Source organism: Arachis stenosperma, chromosome 4 (genome assembly GCF_014773155.1).
Source record: "Arachis stenosperma cultivar V10309 chromosome 4, arast.V10309.gnm1.PFL2, whole genome shotgun sequence".
NCBI lineage: Eukaryota > Viridiplantae > Streptophyta > Magnoliopsida > Fabales > Fabaceae > Arachis > Arachis stenosperma.
In genome coordinates this window covers 41,392,371-41,416,546 of record NC_080380.1, presented here as the reverse complement: position 1 = coordinate 41,416,546, position 24,176 = coordinate 41,392,371, and the positions used below count along the sequence as shown (strand labels likewise).

Below are 24,176 nucleotides of genomic sequence, written 5' to 3'. Positions count from 1 at the left end.
CACTGAGAGGATGGGAGGTAGCCACTGACAACGGTGAAACTCTTGCATAAGCTTGCCATGGAAAGGAGTAAGAAGGATTGGATGAAGACAGTAGGAAAGCAGAGAGACGGAAGGGAAGGCATCTTCATACGCTTATCTGAAGCTCTCACCAATGATATACATAAGTATCTCTATCTTTATCTTTATGTTTTATTCATACATCATCTATACCCATTTGAGTCTGCCTGACTAAGATTTACAAGGTGACCATAGCTTGCTTCATACCAACAATCTCCGTGGGATCGACCCTTACTCGCGTAAGGTTTATTACTTGGACGACCCAGTGCACTTGCTGGTTAGTTGTGCGAAGTTGTGTATATGCCATGGTATTGAGCACCAAGTCTCTGGAGCCATTACCGGGGATTGTTCGTGTAAAAGTAGTGATCACAATTTCGTGCACCATGAAGACAAAATCTCCTCCCCCTATCTTTTCTGGCGTTAAATGCCCAGAATGGTATTCATTCTGGCGTTTAACGCCCATTTGTTGGCCATTTTAGGCGTTTAACGCCCAACCAGGTACCCTTGCTGGCGTTAAACGCCAGAAATCTTTTATCACTGGGCGTTTTTCTAAACACTGAGGATGCTGCAATTCTGGCGTTAAAGCCCAGAAAGGTATCTTTACTAGCGTTAAATGCCCAGAATGATACCCATTCTGGTATTTAACGCCCAAAATACCTCCTACTGGCATTTTTGAGCCAGTGAGCCCTTTTTCTCTACTTTCTACTCTGAATCCTTCTGTAACTCTGTGAACTTCTTTGCTAATGACTGGGTTGCATCCCAGCAAGCGCTTCTTTATTGTCTTTAGCTAGACTTTTACTGAGCTTTAGTCTAGTCTCAGTTTTGAGCATTCTTACTCAACATTGCTTTCAAGATAATGTTTGACTCTCTGTCCATTAACAATGAACTTTTTGTTAGAGTCAACATCCTGAAGCTCTACATATCCATATGGTGACACACTTGTGATCACATATGGTCCCCTCCACCGGGATTTCAATTTCCCAAGGAACAATCTGAGCCTAGAGTTAAACAGCAGAACCTTCTGTCCTGGCTCAAAGACTCTGGATGACAATTTCTTGTCATGCCACCTTTTTGCTTTCTCTTTGTAAATTTTTACATTTTCGAAAGCAATGAGTCTGAATCCCTTTAGCTCATTCAACTGGAGCACTCTTTTCTCTCCAGCTAACTTGGCATCAAGGTTTAGAAATCTGGTTGCCCAGTAGGCCTTGTGTTCCAGTTCCACTGGCAGGTGACAGGCTTTTCCATATACAAGCTGGTATGGAGAGGTCCCTATAGGAGTTTTGAATGCAGTTCTGTATGCCCATAAAGCATCATCCAGACTCCTTGCCCAATCCTTTCTACAGGTACTTACCGTCCGTTCCAAGATTCATTTTAGTTCTCTATTTGAGACTTCAGGTTGCCCATTTGTCTGTGGATGATATGGAGTTGCCACTTTGTGGTTAATTCCATATCGGATCAGAGCAGAGTCAAGCTGTTTATTGCAGAAATGAGTTCTGCCATCACTGATTAGTATTTTGGGGACAGCAAATCTGCTGAAGATGTGCTTCTAGAGGAACTTCAGCACTGTCTTAGTATCATTAGTGGGTGTGGCAATTGCCTCTACCCATTTAGATACATAATCTACTGCCACCAAAATGTAAGTGTTTGAGTATGATGGTGGGAAAGGCCCCATGAAGTCAATACCCCATACATCAAACAACTCAATCTCTAAGATCCCTTGCTGAGGCATGGCATAACTGTGAGGCAGATTGCCAGCTCTTTGGCAACTGTCACAGCTACGTACAAACTCTCGAGAGTCTCTATAGAGAGTAGGCCAGTAGAAACCACATTGGAGGACTCTTGTGGTTGTCCGCTCACTTCCAAAATGCCCTCCATGTTGTGATCCATGGCAATGCCATAGGATCTTCTGTGCCTCTTCTCTGGGCACATACCTACTGATAATTCCATCTGCACATCTTTTAAAGAGATATGGTTCATCCCACAAGTATACTTTGCATCAGTGACTAATTTTTTTTTGCTTCCTGCAGTACTCTTTGGGTATGAATCTTACCGCTTTATAGTTTTCGATGTCTGCAAACCACGGTACTTTCTGAATGGCAAAGAGTTGCTCATCCGGGAAAGGTTTTAGAGATCTCAGTAGAGGGGTGAGACACCCCTTCTACTGGTTCTATTCGGGACAGGTTCTCTGTCCCTTTTCTGTCTCTTATTTCAAATCAAACTCTTGCAGAAGCAACACCCATCTTATGAGCCTGGGTTTTGAATCCTGCTTTGTGAGTAGATATTTAAGAGTAGCTTGGTCAGTATACACAATCACTTTTGATCCTACTAAATAGGATCTAAACTTGTCAATGGCATAAACCACTGCAAGCAGCTCTTTTTCTATAGTTGTGTAATTCTTCGGTGTGTCATTCAGAATATGGCTGGCACAGTAAATGATGTGCAGAAGCTTGTTATGCCGTTGTACTAATACTGCACCAATAGCATGGTCACTAGCGTCACACATTAGTTCAAATGGTAATATCTAGTCTGGTGCAGAAATGACTGGTGCTGTGACCAGCTTAGCTTTCAGAGTCTCAAACGCCTGCAGACACTCTGTGTCAAAGACAAAGGGTGAATCAGCAGCTAGTAGATTGCTTAGAGGTTTTGCAATTTTTGAAAAATCCTTTATAAACATCCTATAGAATTCTGCATGCCCCAAAAAGCTTCTGATTGCCTTAACATTGGCAGGTGGTGGTAATTTTTCAATTACCTCTACCTTAGCTTGATCCACTTCTATTCCCTTGTTCAAAATTTTATGCCCAAGGACAATTCATTCAGTCACCATAAAGTGACATTTTTTCCAGTTTAAAATCAGGTTAGTCTCTTGGCACCTTTTCAGAACAAGTACTAGATGATCAAGACAGGAGCTGAATGAGTCTCCAAATACTGAGAAGTCATCTATGAAGACTTCCAGGAATTTTTCCACCATATCAAAGAAAATAGAGAGCATGCATCTATGGAAGGTTGCAGGTACATTACACAGACCAAATGGCATCCTTCTGTAGGCAAATACTCTAGATGGACATGTGAATACTGTTTTCTCTTGATCCTGAGGATCTAGTGCAATTTGGTTATAACCTGAATAGCCATCCAAAAAGCAGTAATAGTCATGACCTGCTAATCTTTCTAGCATCTGGTCTATGAATGGTAAAGGAAAATGATCCTTTCTGGTGGCTGTATTGAGCTTTCTGTAGTCAATACACATGTGCCACCATGTGACTATTCTTGTAAGAACCAGTTCATTTTTTCATTATGAACCACTGTCATGCCTCCCTTTTTGGGGACAACTTGGACAGGGCTCACCCAGGGGCTACCAGAAATAGGATAAATGATCATAGCCTCTAGTAATTTAGTGACCTCTTTCTGCACCACCTCCTTCATGGCTGGATTCAACCGCCTCTGTGGTTGAACCACTGGCTTGGAATCATCCTCCAATAGAATCTTGTGCATGCATCTGGCTGGACTAATGCCCTTAAGATCACTTTTGGACCACCCAAGGGCTGTCTTGTGTATCCTTAGCACCTAAATTAGTGCTTCTTCTTCTTGTGGATCTAAAGCCGAGCTTATGATCACTGGAAAAGTGTCTTCTTCTCCCAGAAATGTATATTTCAGAGCTTTAGGAGGCATATCCTCCTTACGAGGAGTTATCAGAGGTTCTTCTATTTTCTCTGATTCCTCTAAGTCAGGCTGAACATCTTTAAAGATATATTCTAGCTCTGATTCGAGACTCTCAGTCATATTGATCTTCTCCACCAGGGAGTCAATAATATCAATACTCATGCAATTTCTTGAAGTGTCTGGATGCTGCATAGCTTTGACAGCATTCAACTTAAACTCATCCTCATTGACTCTCAGGGTCACTTTCCCTTTTTAGACGTCAATGAGAGTTCGTCCAGTTGCTAGGAAAGGTCTTCCTAGAATGAGAGTTGCACTCTTGTGCTCCTCCATTTCCAGCACTACAAAGTCAGTGGGAAAGGCGAATGGCCCAACCTTGACATCATGTCCTCAATCACGCCTGATGGCATTTTAATAGAGCCATCAGCAAGTTGGAGACATATCCGGGTTGGTTTGACTTCTTCAGTCAAACCAAGCTTTTTGATAGTGGATGCAGGTATCAGGTTGATACTTGCCCCTAGATCACATAGAACTGTCTTGGTACAAGTACCCTCTAATGTGCATGGTATCATAAAGCTTCCGGGGACCTTAAGCTTCTCTGGTAAGCTTTTTAGAATGACTGCACTGCATTCTTCAGTGAGGAGAACTTTTTCAGTTTCTCTCCAATCCTACTTATGACTTAAGATCACTTTCATAATCTTATCATGAGGGTATTTGCTTAAGTGCCTCTGCAAATGGAATCTTTATTTCAAGAGTCCTGAGATAGTCTGCAAAGCGGGCAAATTGTTTATCCTATTCCACTAGGCAGAGTTTCTGAGGATAAGGCATCTTGGCTTTGTATTCTTCAACCTTAGTTGCTGTAGGATTATTTCCTACAGAGGTAGTTGGAGAAGCCTTTTTAGGAGAGTTACTATCAGCACTTGCAGGTGTCTGATCCCTCATTAGCGTTTGAACGCCATGATTAGGGGTTGGATGGGCATTTAACGCTGATTTCCACCCTTTTCTGGCATTTAAACGCCAGAACTGGTCATGGATTGGGCGTTCAACGCTAGTTTTTCACCCTTTTCTGGCGTTTGAACGCCAAGAATGGGCATCCATTGGGCGTTTAATGCCAATTTTTCACCATTTTTTGGCATTTGGCATTTGAACGCCAAAATTATTCCTCTCCGGGCTCTTACTATCCTTAGAGGGATTTTGGGCAGTGGTTTGCTTATCCTCTGTTGGTTATTCATTCCTTGACTTTCTGTTGCCTTGACTTGAGACATTTAATATCTTTCCATTCCTTAATTGAACAGCTTGGCATTTTTCTGTTATTTGTCTGGATAACTGCTGTTTTATTTGATTCAATTATTTCTCCAAACTTTGGATAGCATCCTTGGTTTCTTGTAGCATTGCCTTAAATTCTGCTAGCTGTTCTGTTAGATAACATAATTGCTGATTGAATTCAACAACTTGTTTTGGAGGACTAAATTCAGTGGATACTGCCTTAGCTTCTTCTTTCATGGAAGACTCACTATTTAAGTACAGATGCTGATTTCTAGCAACTGTGTCTATGAGCTCTTGAGCTTCTTTAATTGTTTTTCTCATGTGTATAGATCCATGGTGCACAAAATTGTGATCACTACTTTTACACGAACAATCCCTGGTAATGGCTCCAAAGACTTGGTGCTCAATACCATGGCATATACACAACTTCGCACAACTAACCAGCAAGTGCACTGGGTCGTCCAAGTAATAAACCTTACGCGAGTAAGGGTCGATCCCACGGAGATTGTTGGTATGAAGCAAGCTATGGTCACCTTGTAAATCTTAGTCAGGCAGACTCAAATGGGTATAGATGATGTATGAATAAAACATAAAGATAAAGATAGAGATACTTATGTATATCATTGGTGAGAGCTTCAGATAAGCGTATGAAGATGCCTTCCCTTCCGTCTCTCTGCTTTCCTACTGTCTTCATCCAATCCTTCTTACTCCTTTCCATGGCAAGCTTATGCAAGGGTTTCACCGTTGTCAGTGGCTACCTCCCATCCTCTCAGTGAAAATGTTCCTATGCTCTGTCACAGCATATGGCTAATCAGCTGTCGGTTCTCGGTCAGGCCGGAATAGAATCCAGTGATTCTTTTGCGTCTGTCACTAACGCCCCGCCTGCTAGGAGTTTGAAGCACGTCATAGTCATTCAATCATTGAATCCTACTCAGAATACCACAGACAAGGTTAGACCTTCCGGATTCTCTTGAATGCCGCCATCAGTTCTCGCCTATACCACGAAGACTCTGATCTCACGGAATGGCTGGCTCGTTTGTCAGGCGAGCGCTCGGTTGTCAGGCGATCAACCATGCATCGTGTATCAGGAATCCAAGAGATAAACACTAGAGCCTTGTTGCTTGTAGAACAGAGTGGTTGTCAGTCACTTTGTTCATAAGTGAGAATGATGATGAGTGTCACGGATCATCACATTCATCAAGTTGAAGAACAAGTGATATCTTGGACAAAGAACAAGCGGAATTGAATAGAAGAACAATAGTAATTGCATTAATACTCGAGGTACAGCAGAGCTCCACACCTTAATCTATGGTGTGTAGAAACTCCACCGTTGAAAATACATAAGAACAAGGTCTAGGCATGGCCGAATGGCCAGCCTCCCAAATGATCTAAGATAGCATGAAACTCAAAGATAGCTACCAAGATGTCAAATACCATAGTAAAAGGTCCTACTTATAGAAAACTAGTAGCCTAGGGTGTACAGAGATGAGTAAATGACATAGAAATCCACTTCCGGGCCCACTTGGTGTGTGCTTGGGCTGAGCAATGAAGCATTTTCGTGTAGAGACTCTCCTTGGAGTTAAACGCCAGCTTTTATGCCAGTTTGGGCGTTTAACTCCCATTTTGGTGCCAGTTCCGGCGTTTAACGCTGGAAATTCTGTAGGTGACTTTGAACGCCGGTTTGGACCATCAAATCTTGGGCAAAGTATGGACTATCATATATTCCTGGAAAGCCCAGGATGTCTACTTTCTAACGCCGTTGAGAGCGCGCCAATTGGGCTTCTGTAGCTTCAGAAAATCCACTTCGAGTGCAGGGAGGTCAGAATCCAACAGCATCTGCAGTCCTTTTCAGTCTCTGAATCAGATTTTTGCTCAGGTCCCTCAATTTCAGCCAGAAAATACCTGAAATCACAGAAAAACACACAAACTCATAGTAAAGTCCAGAAAAGTGAATTTTAACTAAAAACTAATAAAAATATACTAAGAACTCAACTAAAACTACTAAAAACATACTAAAAACAATGCCAAAAAGGGTACAAACTATCCGCTCATCAATCCACCAGCTGAGTGGTCTAGAGATATCTGGACTTTTTCTGTAAGCCCATAGTAGAAGATGTCTAACTGCACCCACTCTAAAAACATTTCAGAGGGGCATTTCCTTAGCATCTCTCTATGCCTCTCCCAGGCATCATAAAGTGATTCATCATCCTCTTGGTTAAAGCCTTGGATGTCCAGCCTTAGCTGTATCATCCTTTTAGGAGGGAAATATTGATTCAGGAATTTGTTGGATAACTGTTTCCATGTTCTTATGCTGGCTTTGGGTTGGTTATTTAACCACCTCTTAGCTTGGTCTTTTACAACAAATGGAAACAGCAATAATCTGTAGACATTCTGATCCACTTTCTTATCACGTACTGTGTTAGCAATTTGTAAGAATTATGCCAGAAACTTAGTAGGCTCTTCCTGTGGAAGACCAAAATACTGGCAGTTTTGCTGCACCATGATAATGAGCTGAGGATTTAGCTCAAAAGTGTTAGCTCTTATGGGGGGTGGTGCACGAAATTGTGATTTCTACTTTTCACAACTCAAACAATCCCCGGTAATGGCTCCAAAAACTTGGTGCTCAATACCATGGTCTAAACATAATTTCACAACTTCGCACAACTAACCACAAGTGCACTGGGTCGTCCAAGTAATAAACCTTACGCGAGTAAGGGTCGATCCCACGAAGATTGTTGGTATGAAGCAAGCTATGGTCACCTTGTAAATCTTAGTCAGGCAGATTCAAATGGTTATGGATGATATATGAATAAAGCATAAAGATAGAGATACTTATGTAATTCATTGGTGAGAATTTTAGATAAGCGTATGGAGATGCTTTGTCCCTTTCGTCTCTCTGCTTTCCTACTGTCTTCATCCAATCCTTCTTACTCCTTTCCATGGCAAGCTGTATGTTGGGCATCACCGTTGTCAGTGGCTACAGTCCCGTCCTCTCAGTGAAAATGTTCAACGCACTCTGTCACGGCACGGCTAATCATCTGTCGGTTCTCAATCAGGTTGGAATAGAATCCATTGATTCTTTTGCGTCTGTCACTAACGCCCAGCCTTCAGGAGTTTGAAGCTCGTCACAGTCATTCAATCATTGAATCCTACTCAGAATACCACAGACAAGATTTAGACCTTCCGGATTCTCTTGAATGCCGCCATCAATTCTAGCTTATACCACGAAGATTCCGATTAAGGAGTCCAAGAGATATACATTCAAGCCTTGTTTGCTTGTAGAACGGGAGTGGTTGTCAGGCACGCGTTCATAAGTGAGAATGATGATGAGCATCACATAATCAACACATTCATCAAGTTCTTGAGTGCGAATGAATATCTTGGAATAAGAACAAGCTGAATTGAATAGAAGAACAATAGAAATTGCATTAATACTCGAGGTACAGCAGAGCTCCACACCTTAATCTATGGTGTGTAGAAACTCCACCGTTGAAAATACATAAGAACAAGGTTCAGGCATGGCCGTGAGGCCAGCCTCCCAATGATCTAAGATAGCATAAGACTACTCAAAGATAGCTACCCAGATGAGAATACAATAGTAAAAGGTCCTATATGTAGAAAACTAGTAGCCTAGGGTTTACAGAAATGAGTAAATGACATAAAAATCCACTTCCGGGCCCACTTGGTGTGTGCTTGGGCTGAGCATTGAAGCTTTCATGTGTAGAGACTTTTCTTGGAGTTAAACACCAGCTTTTGTGCCAGTTTGGGCGTTTAACTCCCATTCTTGTGCCAGTTCCAGCTTTTAACGCCGGGCAGTTTTGAGCTGATTTGGAACGCCGGTTTGGGCCATCAAATATCGGAAAAAGTATAAACTATTATATATTGCTGGAAAGCCCAGGATGTCTACTTTCCAACGCCGTTGAGAACGCGCCAATTGGGCTTCTGTAGCTCCAGAAAATCCACTTCAAGTGTAGGGAGGTCAGAATCCAACAGCATCTGCAGTCCTTTTCAGCCTCTGAATCAGATTTTTGCTCAGGTCCCTCAATTCAGCCAGAAAATACCTGAAATCACAGAAAAACACACAAACTCATAGTAAAGTCCAGAAAAGTGAATTTTAACTAAAAACTAATAAAAATATACTAAAAACTAACTAAAACATACTAAAAACATACTAAAAACAATGCCAAAAAGCGTACAAATTATCCGCTCATCACAACACCAAACTTAAATTGTTGCTTGTCCCCAAGCAACTAAAAATCAAATAAGATAAAGAGAAGAGAATATGCAATGAATTCCAAAAACATCTATGAAGATCAGTATTAATTAGATGAGCGGGGCTTTTAGCTTTTTGCCTCTGAACAGTTTTGGCATCTCACTTTATCCTTTGAAATTCAGAATGATTGGCTTCTATAGGAACTCAGAATCCAGATAGTGTTATTGATTCTCCTATTTAAGTATGATGATTCTTGAACACAGCTATTTTATGAGTCTTGGCCGTGGCCCAAAGCACTCTGTCTTCCAGTATTACCACCGGATACATATATGCCACAGATACATAATTGGGTGAACCTTTTCAGATTGTGACTCAGCTTTGCTAGAGTCCCCAATTAGAGGTGTCCAGGGTTCTTAAGCACACTCTTTTTGCCTTGGATCACAATTTTTTTTCTTTTTCTTTTTCTTTTTCCCTTTTTTCGTTTTTCTTTTTTTTCTTTTTTTTTGAATATTCACTGCTTTTTCTTGCTTTAAGAATCATTTTTATGATTTTTCAGATCCTCAGTAACATGTCTCCTTTTTCATCATTCTTTCAAGAGCCAACCATTCATGAACAACAAATTCAAAAGACATATGCACTGTTTAAGCATACATTCAGAAAACAAAAGTATTGCCACCACATCAAAATAATCAATCTGTTATAATATTCAAAATTCATGCAATTCTTCTCTTTTTCAATTAAGAACATTTTTCATTCAAGAAAGGTGATGGATTCATAGGACATTCATAACTTTAAGGCATAGACACTAAGACACTAATGATCATGTAATAAGACACAAACATAGATAAACATAAGCATAAAATTCGAAAAACAAGAAAATAAAGAACAAGGAAATTAAAGAACGGGTCCACCTTAGTGATGGCGGCTTGTTCTTCCTCTTGAAGATCTTATGGAGTGCTTGAGCTCCTCAATGTCTCTTCCTTGCCTTTGTTGCTCCTCTCTCATGATTCTTTGATCTTCTCTAATTTCATGGAGGAGGATGGAATGTTCTTGGTGCTCCACCCTTAGTTGACCCATGTTGGAACTCAATTCTCCTAGGGAGGTGTTGATTTACTCCCAATAGTTTTGTGGAGGAAAGTGCATCCCTTGAGGCATCTCAGGGATTTCATGATGAGTGGGATCTCTTGTTTGCTCCATCCTTTTCTTAGTGATGGGCTTGTCCTCATCAATGGGGATGTCTCCCTCTATGTCAACTCCAACTGAATAACAGAGGTGACAAATGAGATGAGGAAAGTCTAACCTTGCCAAGGTAGAGGACTTGTCCGCCACCTTATAAAGTTCTTGGGCTATAACTTCATGAACTTCTACTTCCTCTCCAATCATGATGCTATGATAGCTCGGTCTATAGTAACTTTGGACCGGTTGCTAGTGGGAATGATTGAGCGTTGGATAAACTCCAACCATCCCCTAGCCACGGGCTTGAGGTCATGCCTTCTCAGTTGAACCGGCTTCCCTTTTGAATCTCTATTCCATTGGGCGCCCTCTTCACAGATGTCTATGAGGACTTGGTCCAACCTTTGATCAAAGTTGACCCTTCTAGTGTAAGGGTGTTCATCTCCTTACATCATGGGCAAGTTGAATGCCAACCTTACATTTTTTGGACTAAAATCTAAGCATTTCCCCCGAACCATTGTAAGCCAATTCTTTGGGTCCGGGTTCACACTTTAATCATGGTTCTTGGTGATCCATGCATTGGCATAGAACTCTTGAACCATTAAGATTCTGACTTGTTGAATAGGGTTGGTAAGAACTTCCCAACCTCTTCTTCGGATCTCATGTCGGATCTCTGGGTATTCACTCTTTTTGAGTTTGAAAGGGACCTCGGGGATCACCTTCTTCAAGGCCACAACTTCATAGAAGTGGTCTTGATGTACCCTTGAGATGAATCTCTCCATCTCCCATGACTCGGAGGTGAAAGCTTTTGCCTTCCCTTTCCTCTTTCTAGAGGTTTCTCCGGCCTTGGATGCCATAAATGGTTATGGAAAAACAAAAAGCAATGTTTTTACCACACCAAACTTAAAAGGTTTGCTCGTCCTCGAACAAAAGAAGAAAAAAGAGAGTAGAAGAAGAAGAAATAGAGGAGATGGAGATGGCTTTTTGGTTCGGCCAAAGGGGAAGAAGTAGTGTTTAGGGTGTGTGAAAATGAAGGAGTGAAGATGGGTTTATATAGGGGTGGAGAGAGGGGTAGGGTTCGGCTATGGGAGGGTGGGTTTGGGAGGGAAAGTGGTTTGAATTTGAATGGGTGAAGAAGAGAGAGAGTGGTGGGGTAGGTGGGGATCCTGTGGGGTCCACAGATCCTGAGGTGTCAAGGAAAATTCATCCCTGCACCAAGTGGCAAGCAAAAATGCTCTCTGTGCCAATTCTGGCGTTAAACGCCGGGCTGGTGCCCATTTCTGGCGTTTAATGCCAACTTCTTGCCCTTTCCTGGCGTTTAACGCCAGTCTGGTGCCCCTTTCTGGCGTTAAACGCCCAGAATGGTGCCAGACTGGGCGTTAAACGCCCATTTGCTGCCTTTACTGGCGTTTAAACGCCAGCAGGGTCTTCCTCCAGGGTGTGCTATTTTTCTTTCTATTTTTTTCATTCTATTTTTGCTTTTTCAATTTATTTTGTGACTTCTCATGATCATCAATCTACAGAAAACATGAAATAACAAAGGAAAATAGATAAATATAACATTGTGTTGCCTCCCAATAAGCGCTTTTTTAATGTCAGTAGCTTGACAGTGGGCTCTCATGGAGCCTCACAGATACTCAGAGCAATGTTGGAACCTCCCAACACCAAACTTAGAGTTTGAATGTGGGGGTTCAACACCAAACTTAGAAGTTGGTTGTGGCCTCCCAACACCAAACTTAGAGTTTGACTGTGGGGGCTCTGTTTGACTCTGTTTTGAGAGAAGCTCTTCATGCTTCCTCTCCATGGTGACAGAGGGATATCCTTGAGCCTTAAACACTAAGGATTCTTCATTCACTTGAATGATCAATTCTCCTCTGTCCACATCAATCACAGCCTTTGCTGTGGCTAGGAAGGGTCTGCCAAGGATGATGGATTCATCCATGCACTTCCCAGTCTCTAGGACTATAAAATCAGCAGGGATGTAATGGTCTTCAATCTTTACCAGAACATCCTCTACAAGTCCATAAGCTTGTTTTCTTGAATTGTCTGCCATCTCTAGTGAGATTCTTGCAGCTTGTACCTCAAAGATCCCTAGCTTCTCCATTACAAAGAGAGGCATGAGGTTTACACTTGACCCTAAGTCACACAGAGCCTTCTTAAAGGTCATGGTGCCTATGGTACAAGGTATTGAAAACTTCCCAGGATCTTGTCTCTTTTGAGGTAATTTTTGCTTAGACAAGTCATCCAGTTCTTTGGTGAGCAAAGGGGGTTCATCCTCCCAAGTCTCATTACCAAATAACTTATCATTTAGCTTCATGATTGCTCCAAGGTATTTAGCAACTTGCTCTTCAGTGACATATTCATCCTCTTCAGAGGAAGAATACTCATCAAAGCTCATGAATGGCAGAAGTAAATCCAATAGAATCTCTATGGTCTTAGTGTGAGTCTCAGATTCCCATGGTTCCTCATTAGGGAACTTATTGGAGGCCAGTGGGTGTCCATTGAGGTCTTCCTCAGTGGCGTTCACTGCCTCTTCTTCCTCTCCTAGTTCGGCCATGTAGGTCATGTTAATGGCCTTGCATTCTCCTTTTGGATTCTCTTCTGTATTGCTTGGAAGAGTACTAGGAGGGAGTTCAGTAATTTTCTTGCTCAGCTGTCCCACTTGTGCCTCCAAGTTTCTAATGGAAGACCTTGTTTCAGTCATGAAACTTTGAGTGGTTTTGATTAGATCAGAGACCATGGTTGCTAAGTCAGAGTGGCTCTGCTTAGAATTCTCTGTCTGTTACTGAGAAGATGATGGAAAAGGCTTGCCATTGCTAAACCTGTTTCTTCCACCATTATTGTTGTTGAAACCTTGTTGAGGTCTCTGTTGATCCTTCCATGAGAGATTTGGATGATTTCTCCATGAAGAATTATAGGTGTTTCCATAGGGTTCTCCCATGTAGTTCACCTCTTCCATTGAAGGGTTCTCAGGATCATAAGCTTCTTCTTCAGATGAAGCGTCCTTAGTACTGCCTGGTGCAGCTTGCATTCCAGACAGACTTTGAGAAATCAAATTGACTTGCTGAGTCAATATTTTGTTCTGAGCCAGTATGGCATTCAGAGTATCAATCTCAAGAACTCCTTTCTTCTGATTTGTCCCATTGTTCACAGGATTCCTTTCAGAAGTGTACATGAATTGGTTATTTGCAACCATTTCAATTATTTCTTGAGCTTCTGTAGGCGTCTTCTTCAGATGAAGAGATCCTCCAGCAGAGCTATCCAAAGACAGCTTGGACAGTTCAGACAGACCATCATAGAAGATACCTATGATGCTCCATTCAGAAAGCATGTTAGAAGGACACTTTCTGATCAATTGTTTGTATCTTTCCCAAGCTTCATAGAGGGATTCTCCTTCCTTCTGTCTGAAGGTTTGGACTTCCACTCTAAGCTTACTCAATTTTTGAGGTGGAAAGAACTTTGCCAAGAAGGCATTGACTAGTGTCACAGATTTGCAAATGAATATCTTGAGTGCGAATGAATATCTTGGAATAAGAACAAGCTGAATTGAATAGAAGAACAATAGTAATTGCATTAATACTCGAGGTACAGCAGAGCTCCACACCTTAATCTATGGTGTGTAGAAACTCCACCGTTGAAAATACATAAGAACAAGGTTCAGGCATGGCCGTGAGGCCAGCCTCCCAATGATCTAAGATAGCATAAGACTACTCAAAGATAGCTACCCAGATGAGAATACAATAGTAAAAGGTCCTATATGTAGAAAACTAGTAGCCTAGGGTTTACAGAAATGAGTAAATGACATAAAAATTCACTTCCGGGCCCACTTGGTGTGTGCTTGGGCTGAGCATTGAAGCTTTCATGTGTAGAGACTTTTCTTGGAGTTAAACGCCAGCTTTTGTGCCAGTTTGGGCATTTAACTCCCATTCTTGTGCCAGTTCCGGCGTTTAACGCCGGGCAGTTTTGAGCTGATTTGGAACGCCGGTTTAGGCCATCAAATCCCAGGCAAAGTATAGACTATTATACATTGCTGGAAAGCCCAGGATATCTACTTTCCAACGCCGTTGAGAACGCGCCAATTGGGCTTCTGTAGCTCCAGAAAATCTACTTCGAGTGCTGGGAGGTCAGAATCCAACAGCATCTGCAGTCCTTTTCAGCCTCTGAATCAGATTTTTGCTCAGGTCCCTCAATTTCAGCCAGAAAATACCTGAAATCACAGAAAAACACACAAACTCATAGTAAAGTCCAGAAAAGTGAATTTTAACTAAAAACAAATAAAAATATACTAAAAACTAACTAAAACATACTAAAAATATACTAAAAATAATGCCAAAAGCGTACAAATTATCCGCTCATCAGGGGGTATACAGATACTACTCCCATTTGAAGTAGTAGTGGGGTTAGCATATGACTCCAGAGTCCTTTTGGACTGTTCATTTCCACTTAGGTCCATGATGGAGGAAGGGAGATGATGTGGATTATAAAAAATTATTCTTTTATTTATTTATGATTTTTTAAAAAAAAATACCAAAACTAAACAAAATAAAATAAAAGAAAAATGAAAACTAAAATAATTAATTAATTAAAAATATTTTGAAAAATTTTATAGAATATTTTCGAAAAATAGAGAGAGAAAGTAGTTAGGAAGTCTTGAAAAAGATATGATTTTAAAAATTTTGACCAAGTCAATCCAAGGGATTTGAAATTTTAAGAGGAATTAAAGGAAAAGATATTTTTTTATTTTTGAATTTAATGTGGAGAGAGAAAAACAACAAAGTGACACCAAACTTGAAATTTTTAGATTAAAACAATAGAAACAAACAAGAAAATTTTGAATGTCAAGATGAACACCAAGAATACTTTTTGAAAATTTTTAAGAAAATAAGAACACAAAGGACACCAAACTTAAAACTTTTTATACTTGAAACACTAATAATTCGAAAATGTATAAGATAATAAGCAGCAAAAGACAACAAATTTAGAATTTTTAGAAAACCAAACACAACTTTTTTTGAAAATTTAAAATGAAAAACACAAAGAGGGCACCAAACTTAGAACATGAAACTAAACTCAAACAAAAGACTCAAATTTAGTGACTCTAAACCAACAAAAATAAATTATTCCTAATCTAAGCAACAAGATGAACCATCAGTTGTCTAAACTCGAATAATCCCCGGCAATGGCGCCAAAAACTTGGTACACGAAATCATGATACACAACTTTGTGCAGCTAACCAGCAAATGCACTGGGTCATCCAAGTAATACCTTACGTGAGTAAGAGTTGATCCCACGGAGATTGCCGGCTTGAAGTAAGCTATGGTTATCTTGTAACTCTTAGTCAGGGATAAAGATGATTTTGTTTATGAAGAATAAATAACATGAAATGAAAGGTACTTATGATTCAGTAATGGAGAACAGGTTGAGGTTTTGGAGATACTCTATCTTCTGAATCTCTGCTTTCCTTCTCTTGTCTTCTTCATGCACGCAAAGTTCCTTCCATGGCAAGCTGTATGTTGGTAGATCACCGTTGTCAATGGCTACAATCCGTCCTCACAGTGAAAATGGTCCAATTACGGATTCTGTAGGGCTAATCATCTGTCGGTTCTCACTCGTGCTGGAAGAGGATCCATTGATCCTTTTGCACACTGTGACTGCGCCCAACATTTGTGAGTTTGAAGTTCGTCACTGTCACCCCTTCCCAGATCCTACTCAAAATACCACAAACAAGGTTTAGACTTTCTGGATCTCAAGAGTGCTGCCAATTGATTCTAGCTTATACCACGAAGACTCTGGTTTCACAGATTTGAGCGCTCTGTTGTCAGGAGAGGCAATCAAACTCGTGAACCAGGAACCCAAGAGATACACACTTAATCTAAGGTAGAATGGAAGTGGTTGTCAAACACACATTCATAAGTTGAGAATGGTGATGAGTGTCATGGATCATCACATTCATCACGTTGAAGTGCGAATGAATATCTTAGAATAGAAACAAGCGTGATTGAATAAAAAATAAAAATAATTGCATTAATCCATCGAGACACAGCAGAGCTCCTCACCCCCAACCATGGGGTTTCGAGACTCATGCCGTAGAAGATACAAATTCAGATGTAAAATGTCATGAGGTACAAAATGAATCTCTAAAAGTAGTTTTTATACTAAACTAGTAACCTAGGTTTACCGAAAATGGGTAAACTAAGATAGATAGTGCAGAAATCCACTTCTAGGGCCCACTTGGTGTGTGTGGGCTGAGCATTGAAGCTTTCATGTGTAAAGACTAGTCCTGGCATTAAACACCAGCTTTGGTGCCAGTTTGGGCATTTAACTCCAACTTTTATGCCAGTTCTGGCGTTTAATGCCAGAAAATGGTAAAAGTGGGCGTTTAAACGCCACTTTTGGATTATTCTCTTTCTTGCCTCTTAGAGTAGTTTATTTTCCTTTAGGGGCCATGATCTTGGTGAGTTTTTGCCCTGTGATCACGGAAAAACACACCAAACTTAGAGGTTTGCTTGTCCTCAAGCAAAAGAAAGGAATTGAGAGGAATAGAGGGAGAAACGGATTCGAATGGTGGATTGATGGGGATGACCGAACGTGTGTTTAAAAGGGAGGGGGTGGGTTTCAAAAATTTTGACAAAGATATGATAGAAAGATATGATTTAGAAAAGATGAATTATGATATGAAAAGATGAGATTTTAAAATTCAAAAGATATGAAAAAGATATAAAGAAGTTAAATCTGAATTTTTTTATGTGTCTAAGAATTAAAAGAAGATATGATAAGTTGGAAAAGATTTGGAAGGAAATAGAAATGATAAATGAGTTTTTGAAAAAGATTTGAAAGAGATTTTGAAAGAAAATTAAAAAGAATCTAGAAGATTATTAAATTTTTGAAAATTGAATTTGAGAGATGAAAATTTGTAACATGTTTATTGATGAGCGGATAATTTGTACGCTTTTTGGCATTGTTTTTAGTATATTTTTAGTATGATCTAGTTAGTTTTTAGTATATTCTTATTAGTTTTTAGTTAAAATTCACTTTTCTGGACTTTACTATGAGCTTGTGTGTTTTTTTGTGATTTCAGGTATTTTCTGGCTGAAATTGAGGGACCTGAGCAAAAATCTGATTCAGAGACTGAAAAGGACTGCAGATGCTGTTGGATTCTGACCTCCCTGCACTCGAAGTGGATTTTCTGGAGCTACAGAAGCCCCATTGGCGCGCTCTCAACGGCGTTGGAAAGTAGACATCCTGGGCTTTCCAGCAATATATGATAGTTCATACTTTGCCCAAGATTTGATGGCCCAAACCGGCGTTCAAAGTCACCTTCAGAATTTCCAGCGTTAAACGCCGGAACTGGCACCAAAATGGGAGTTAAACGCCCAAACTGGCACAAAAGCTGGCGTTTAACTCCAAGAAGAGTCTCTACACGAAAAATGCTTCATTGCTCAGCCCAAGCACACACCAAGTGGGCCCGGAAGTGGATTTTTATGTCATTTACTCATCTTTGTAAACCTTAGGCTACTAGTTCTCTATAAGTAGGACCTTTTACTATTGTATTTTCATCTTGGGATCTGAGATCATCTTTAGGTCTTTGAATCCTTTGATCACTGGGGGCTGGCCTCACGGCCATGCCTAGACCTTGTTCTTATGTATTTTCAACGGTGGAGTTTCTACACACCATAGATTAAGGTGTGGAGCTCTGCTGTACCTCGAGTATTAATGCAATTACTATTGTTCTTCTATTCAATTCCGCTTGTTCTTGTTCCAAGATATTCATTCACACTCAAGAACTTGATGAATGTGATGATTATGTGACGCTCATCATCATTCTCACTTATGAACAAGTGACTGACAACCACTTCTGTTCTACAAGCAAACAAGGCTCTAATATTTATCTCTTGGATTCCTGATACATGATGCATGGTTGATCGCCTGACAACCGAGTGCTCGCCTGACAAACGAGCCAGCCATTCCGTGAGATCAGAGTCTTCGTGGTATAGGCAAGAACTGATGGCGGCATTCAAGAGAATCCGGAAGGTCTAACCTTGTCTGTGGTATTCTGAGTAGGATTCAATGATTGAATGATTGTGACGTGCTTCAAACTCCTGAAGGCGGGGCGTTAGTGACAGACGCAAAAGAATCAATGGATTCTATTCCGGCCTGATCGAGAACCGACAGATGGATAGCCGTGCCGTGACAGGGTGCGTTGAACATTTCCACTGAGAGGATGAGAGGTAGCCACTGACAACGGTGAAACCCTTGCATAAGCTTGCCATGGAAAGGAGTAAGAAGGATTGGATGAAGACAGTAGGAAAGCAGAGAGACGGAAGGGACAAGCATCTTCATATGCTTATATGAAGCTTTTACCAATGATATACATAAGTATCTCTATCTTTATCTTTATGTTTTATTCATACATCATCCATACCCATTTGAGTCTGCCTGACTAAGATTTACAAGGTGACCATAGCTTGCTTCATACCAACAATCTCCGTGGGATCGACCCTTACTCGCGTAAGGTTTATTACTTGGACGACCCAGTGCACTTGCTGGTTAGTTGTGCAAAGTTGTGTTTATGCCATGGTATTGAGCACCAAGTTTTTGGGGCCATTACTAGGGATTATTTGAGTTGTGAAAAGTAGTGATCACAATTTCGCACACCAAGTTTTTGGCGCCGTTGCCGGGGATTGTTCGAGTATGGACAACTGACGGTTCATCTTGTTGCTTAGATTAGGTATTTTTTTTCTTCAGAGTTCTTAAGAATGAATTCTAGTGTTTCAAGGTGATGTTCTTATCATCACCAAAGCTGATTGATTCTCATCAATTTAGCTCTTGAATGCAATGTTTTGCTGAAGCTTGGCTAGCCATGTCTAATTTCTTTAGACTAAAGCTTTAGACTAACATTGCATGATTCCTGGAATTCTCATTAAGAATTTTGATACCTTTATTTTCTTTTCCACTTAATTTTCAAAAAATCCAAAAAAAAAATTATAAAATCATAAAATCCAAAAAAATATTTCTTGTTTGAGTCTAGAGTCTCATCTTAAGTTTAGTGTCAATTGCATGTTTCAGTTCTTCTTGCATTCATTCATGTGTCTTCATTAATCTTCAAGATGTTCTTGATGATTTCATTGCTCTGATCTTTAAATTCTATTGACTTGAGTGTTTTGTGTTTCTCATATGCATTCTCATGTTGTTAGTGTCAGTAGTATACAAACTGCTAAGTTTGGTGTCTTGCATGCATTGTTATTTGATTTTAGTTGCATTTTGATTTTTCCTTATTATTAAAAATCCAAAAATATTTTTAATTTGTGTCTTTTCAAGTCAATAATACAGAGAATTGAAGATTCAGAACATGCAGCAGAGGAATTACACAGAAAAAGCTGGGCGTTCAAAACACCCAGTGAAGAAGGACAGACTGGCGTTTAAACGCCAGCCAGGGTGCCTGGTTGGGCGTTTAACGCCCAAAAAGGTAGAGCATTGGGCGTTAAACGCCAGAATGTGCACCATTCTGGGCGTTTAACGCCAGGATGGCACAAGAGGGAGGATTTTGTTTTCAAATCAATTTTTTTTCAAGTTTTCAAAGTTTTTCAAAATCAAATCTTTTTCAAATCATATCTTTTCAATCAAACCTTTTCAAAATTAATTTCTTTCCTTTTTCAAAGATACTTACTATCAATTAATGATTTGATTCAACATTTTAAGTATGTTGCCTTTTCTGTTGAGAAAGGTTTAATGTTTGAATCATATCTTTTCTTGTTAGGCAAGTCATTAATTTTTAAAAATCAAATCTTTTTAAATTGTTTTCAAATCATATCTTTTCAATCATATCTTTTTAAAAGCATAAATTTTTTTTATCATATCTTTTTAATCACATCTTTTTCAAAACAGTTTTTAATCATATCTTTTTTATTTCTAATTTCAAAATCCTTTTCAAAAATTACTTGATTTCTTTCCCACTCTTGGTTTTCGAAAATCAATTTCAAAATGTTTTCAAAATCTTTCACTTAATTTTCGAAAATTTCTTCCTCTCTTTTCACATCCTTCTATTTATGGAGTACCACTCTTTCTCAATGCACAATTCGAACTCTATCTAGTTAAGTTCGAATTCTTCTACTTCTTCCTTCTAATTTTCTTCTTCTCTGACACCTCAAGGAATCTCTATACTGTGACATAGAGGATTCCACATTTTCTTGTTCTCTTCTCTTTCATATGAGCAGGAACAAAGACAAAGGCATTCTTGTTGAAGCTGACCCTGAACCTGAAAGGACCTTGAAGCGAAAGCTAAGAGAAGCTAAGGCACAACTCTCTGTAGAGGACCTAACAGAAATCTTCAGAGAAGAAGACATGGCAGCCAAAAACAACAACAATGCAAACAATGCAAGGAAGGTGCTGGGTGACTTTACTGCACCTACTCCCGACTTCTATGGGAGAAGCATCTCTATCCCTGCCATTGGAGCAAACAACTTTGAGCTTAAGCCTCAATTAGTTTCTCTAATGCAACAGAATTGCAAGTTCCATGGACTTCCATTGGAAGATCCTCATCAGTTCTTAGCTGAATTCTTGCAAATCTATAACACTGTCAAGACTAATGGGGTTGATCCTGAGGTCTACAGACTTATGCTATTCCCTTTTGCTGTAAGAGACAGAGCTAGGACATGGTTGGACTCACAACCTAAAGAAAGCCTGGACTCATGGGAAAAGCTAGTCAATGCCTTCTTGGCAAAGTTCTTTCCACCTCAAAAATTGAGTAAGCTTAGAGTGGAAGTCCAAACCTTCAGACAGAAGGATGGAGAATCCCTCTATGAAGCTTGGGAAAGATACAAACAATTGATCAGAAAGTGTCCATCTGATATGCTTTCTGAATGGAGCATCATAGGTATTTTTTATGATGGTCTCTCTGAACTATCCAAGATGTCTTTGGATAGCTCTACTGGAGGATCTCTTCATCTGAAGAAGACGCTTGCAGAAGCTCAAGAGCTGATTGAAATGGTTGCAAATAGCCAATTCATGTACACTTCTGAAAGGAATCCTGTGAACAATGGGACAAGTCAGAAGAAAGGAGTTCTTGAGATTGATACTCTGAATGCCATTCTGGCTCAGAACAAGATATTGACTCAACAAGTCAATTTGATTTCTCAAAGTCTGTCTGGAATGCAAAATGCACCAGTCAGTACTAAGGATGCTTCATCTGAAGAAGAAGCTTATGATCCTGAGAACCCTTCAATGGAAGAGGTGAATTACCTAGGAGAACCCTATGGAAACACCTATAATTCTTCTTGGAGAAATCACCCAAATTTCTCATGGAAGAATCAAGAGAGACCTCAACAAGGTTTCAACAACAATAATGGTGGAAGAAACAGGTTTAGCAAGCCTTTTCCATCATCTTCTCAGCAACAGACAGAGAATTCTAAGCAGAACCCCTCTGACTTAGCAACCATGGTCTCTGATCTAATCAAAACCACTCAAAATTTCATGACTGAAACAAGGTCCTCCATTAGGAACTTGGAGGCACAAGTGGGATAGCTAAGCAAGAAAGTTACTGAACTCCCTCTTAGTACTCTTCCAAGCAATACAGAAGAAAATCCAAAAGGAGAGTGCAAGGCCATCAACATGGCCGAATTTGGAGAGGAAGGAGAGGAAGTGAACGCCACTGAGGAAGACCTCAATGGGCGTGCACTGACCTCCATTGAGTTCCCCAATGAGGAACCATGGGAATCTGAGGCTCAAAATGAGACCATAAAGATTCCATTGGATTTACTTCTGCCTTTCATGAGCTCTGATGAGTATTCTTCCTCTGAAGAGGATGAGTATGTCACTGAAGAGCAAGTTGCTAAATACCTTGGAGAAATCATGAAGCTAAATGACAAGTTATTTGGAAATGAGACTTGGGAGGATGAACCCCCTTTGCTCACCAAAGAACTGGATGACTTGTCTAGGCAGAAATTACCTCAAAAGAGACAAGATCCTGGGAAGTTTTCCATACCTTGTACCATAGGCACCATGACCTTCAAGAAGGCCCTATGTGACTTAGGATCAAGTGTAAACCTCATGCCTCTCTCTGTAATGGAGAAGCTAGGGATCTTTGAGGTACAAGCTGCAAGAATCTCACTAGAGATGGCAGACAACTCAAAGAAACAAGCTTATGGACTTGTAGAGGATGTTCTGGTGAAGATTGAAGACCATTACATCCCTGCTGATTTCATAGTCCTAGAGACTGGGAAGTGCATGGATGAAACCATCATCCTTGGTAGACCTTTCCTAGCCACAGCAAAGGCTGTGATTGATGTTGATGGAGGTGAACTGATCATTCAAGTGAATGAAGAATCCTTTGTGTTTAAGGCTCAAGGATATACCTCTGTCACCATGGAGAGGAAGCATGCAGAGCTTCTCTCAAATCAGAGTCAAACAGAGCCCCCACAGTCAAACTCTAAGTTTGGTGTTGGGAGGCCACAACCAAACTCTAAGTTTGGTGTTGACACCCCACATTCAAACTCTAAGTTTGGTGTTGGGAGGTTCCAACATTGCTCTGAGAAAATGTGAGGCTCCATGAGAGCCCTCTGTCAAGCTACTGACATTAAAGAAGCGCTTGTTGGGAGGCAACCCAATGTCATATTTTATCTATTTTCTTTTGTTATTTTATGTTTTTTGTAGGTTGATGATCATAATATGTCACAAAATCAATTGAAAAAGCAAAAACAGAATGAAAAACAGGAAGAAAAACAGCACACCCTGGAGGAAGAACCTACTGGCGTTTAAACGCCAGTAAGGCTAGCAGGTGGGCGTTTAACGCCCAGTCTGGCACCATTCTGGGCGTTTAACGCCAGAAAGGGGCACCAGACTGGCGTTAAACGCCAGGAAAGGGCAAGAACCTGGCGTTAAACGCCAGAAATGGGCACCAGCCCGGCGTTTAACGCCAGAATTGGCTCAAAACGTGATTTTGCATGCCATCTGGTGCAGGGATGACTTTTCCTTGACACCTCAGGATCTGTGGACCCCACAGGATCCCCACCAACCCCACCACTCTCTCTCTTCTTCACCCATTCACCAATCACTTCAACACCTCTTCCCCAAAAACCCTTCACCTATCAAATCCCATCTTTCTCTTCACCACTCACATCCATCCTTCATAAACCCCCACCTACCTCACCCTTCAAATTCAAACCACTTTCCCTCCCAAACCCACCCATACATGACCGAACCATGACCCTCCCTCTCCTATATAAACCCTTCTTCACCCCTTCATTTTCACACAACCTAAACACCACTTCTCCCCCTCTTTGGCCGAACACAAAGCCATTCCCTTCTTCCTCATTTCTTCTTCTTCTACTCTCTTCTTTCTTCTTTTGCTCAAGGACGAGCGAACCTTTTAAGTTTGGTGTGGTAAAAGCATTGCTTTTTCGTTTTTCCATAACCATTTATGGCATCCAAGGCCGGAAAAACCTCTAGAAAGAGGAAAGGGAAGGCAAAAGCTTCCACCTCCGAGTCATGGGAGATGGAGAGATTCATCTCAAGGGTGCATCAAGACCACTTCTATGAAGTTGTGGCCTTGAAGAAGGTGATCCCCGAGGTCCCCTTTTCACTCAAAAAGGGTGAATATACGGAGATCCGACATGAGATCCGAAGAAGAGGCTGGGAAGTTCTTACCAACCCCATTCAACAAGTCGGAATCTTAATGGTTCAAGAGTTCTATGCCAATGCATGGATCACCAAGAGCCATGATCAAAGTGTGAACCCGAACCCAAAGAATTGGCTTACAATGGTTCGGGGGAAATACTTAGATTTTAGTCCGGAAAATGTGAGGTTGGCATTCAACTTG

General features: G+C 40.6%; 2 non-coding genes across 2 annotated transcripts; one reads left to right on the top strand and one right to left on the bottom strand.

Annotated features, from left to right (window-relative positions):
* Nucleotides 1-13,688: 13,688 nt before the first annotated feature.
* LOC130978199 (small nucleolar RNA R71) lies at nt 13,689-13,796 on the top strand. Its single transcript, XR_009085855.1, has one exon. It is a non-coding gene; the product is annotated as a small nucleolar RNA R71 (small nucleolar RNA).
* A 7,313-nt stretch (nt 13,797-21,109) lies between these two features.
* Nucleotides 21,110-21,217, bottom strand: LOC130977226 (small nucleolar RNA R71). Its single transcript, XR_009084927.1, has one exon. It is a non-coding gene; the product is annotated as a small nucleolar RNA R71 (small nucleolar RNA).
* Between the last annotated feature and the right edge of the window lie 2,959 nt (nt 21,218-24,176).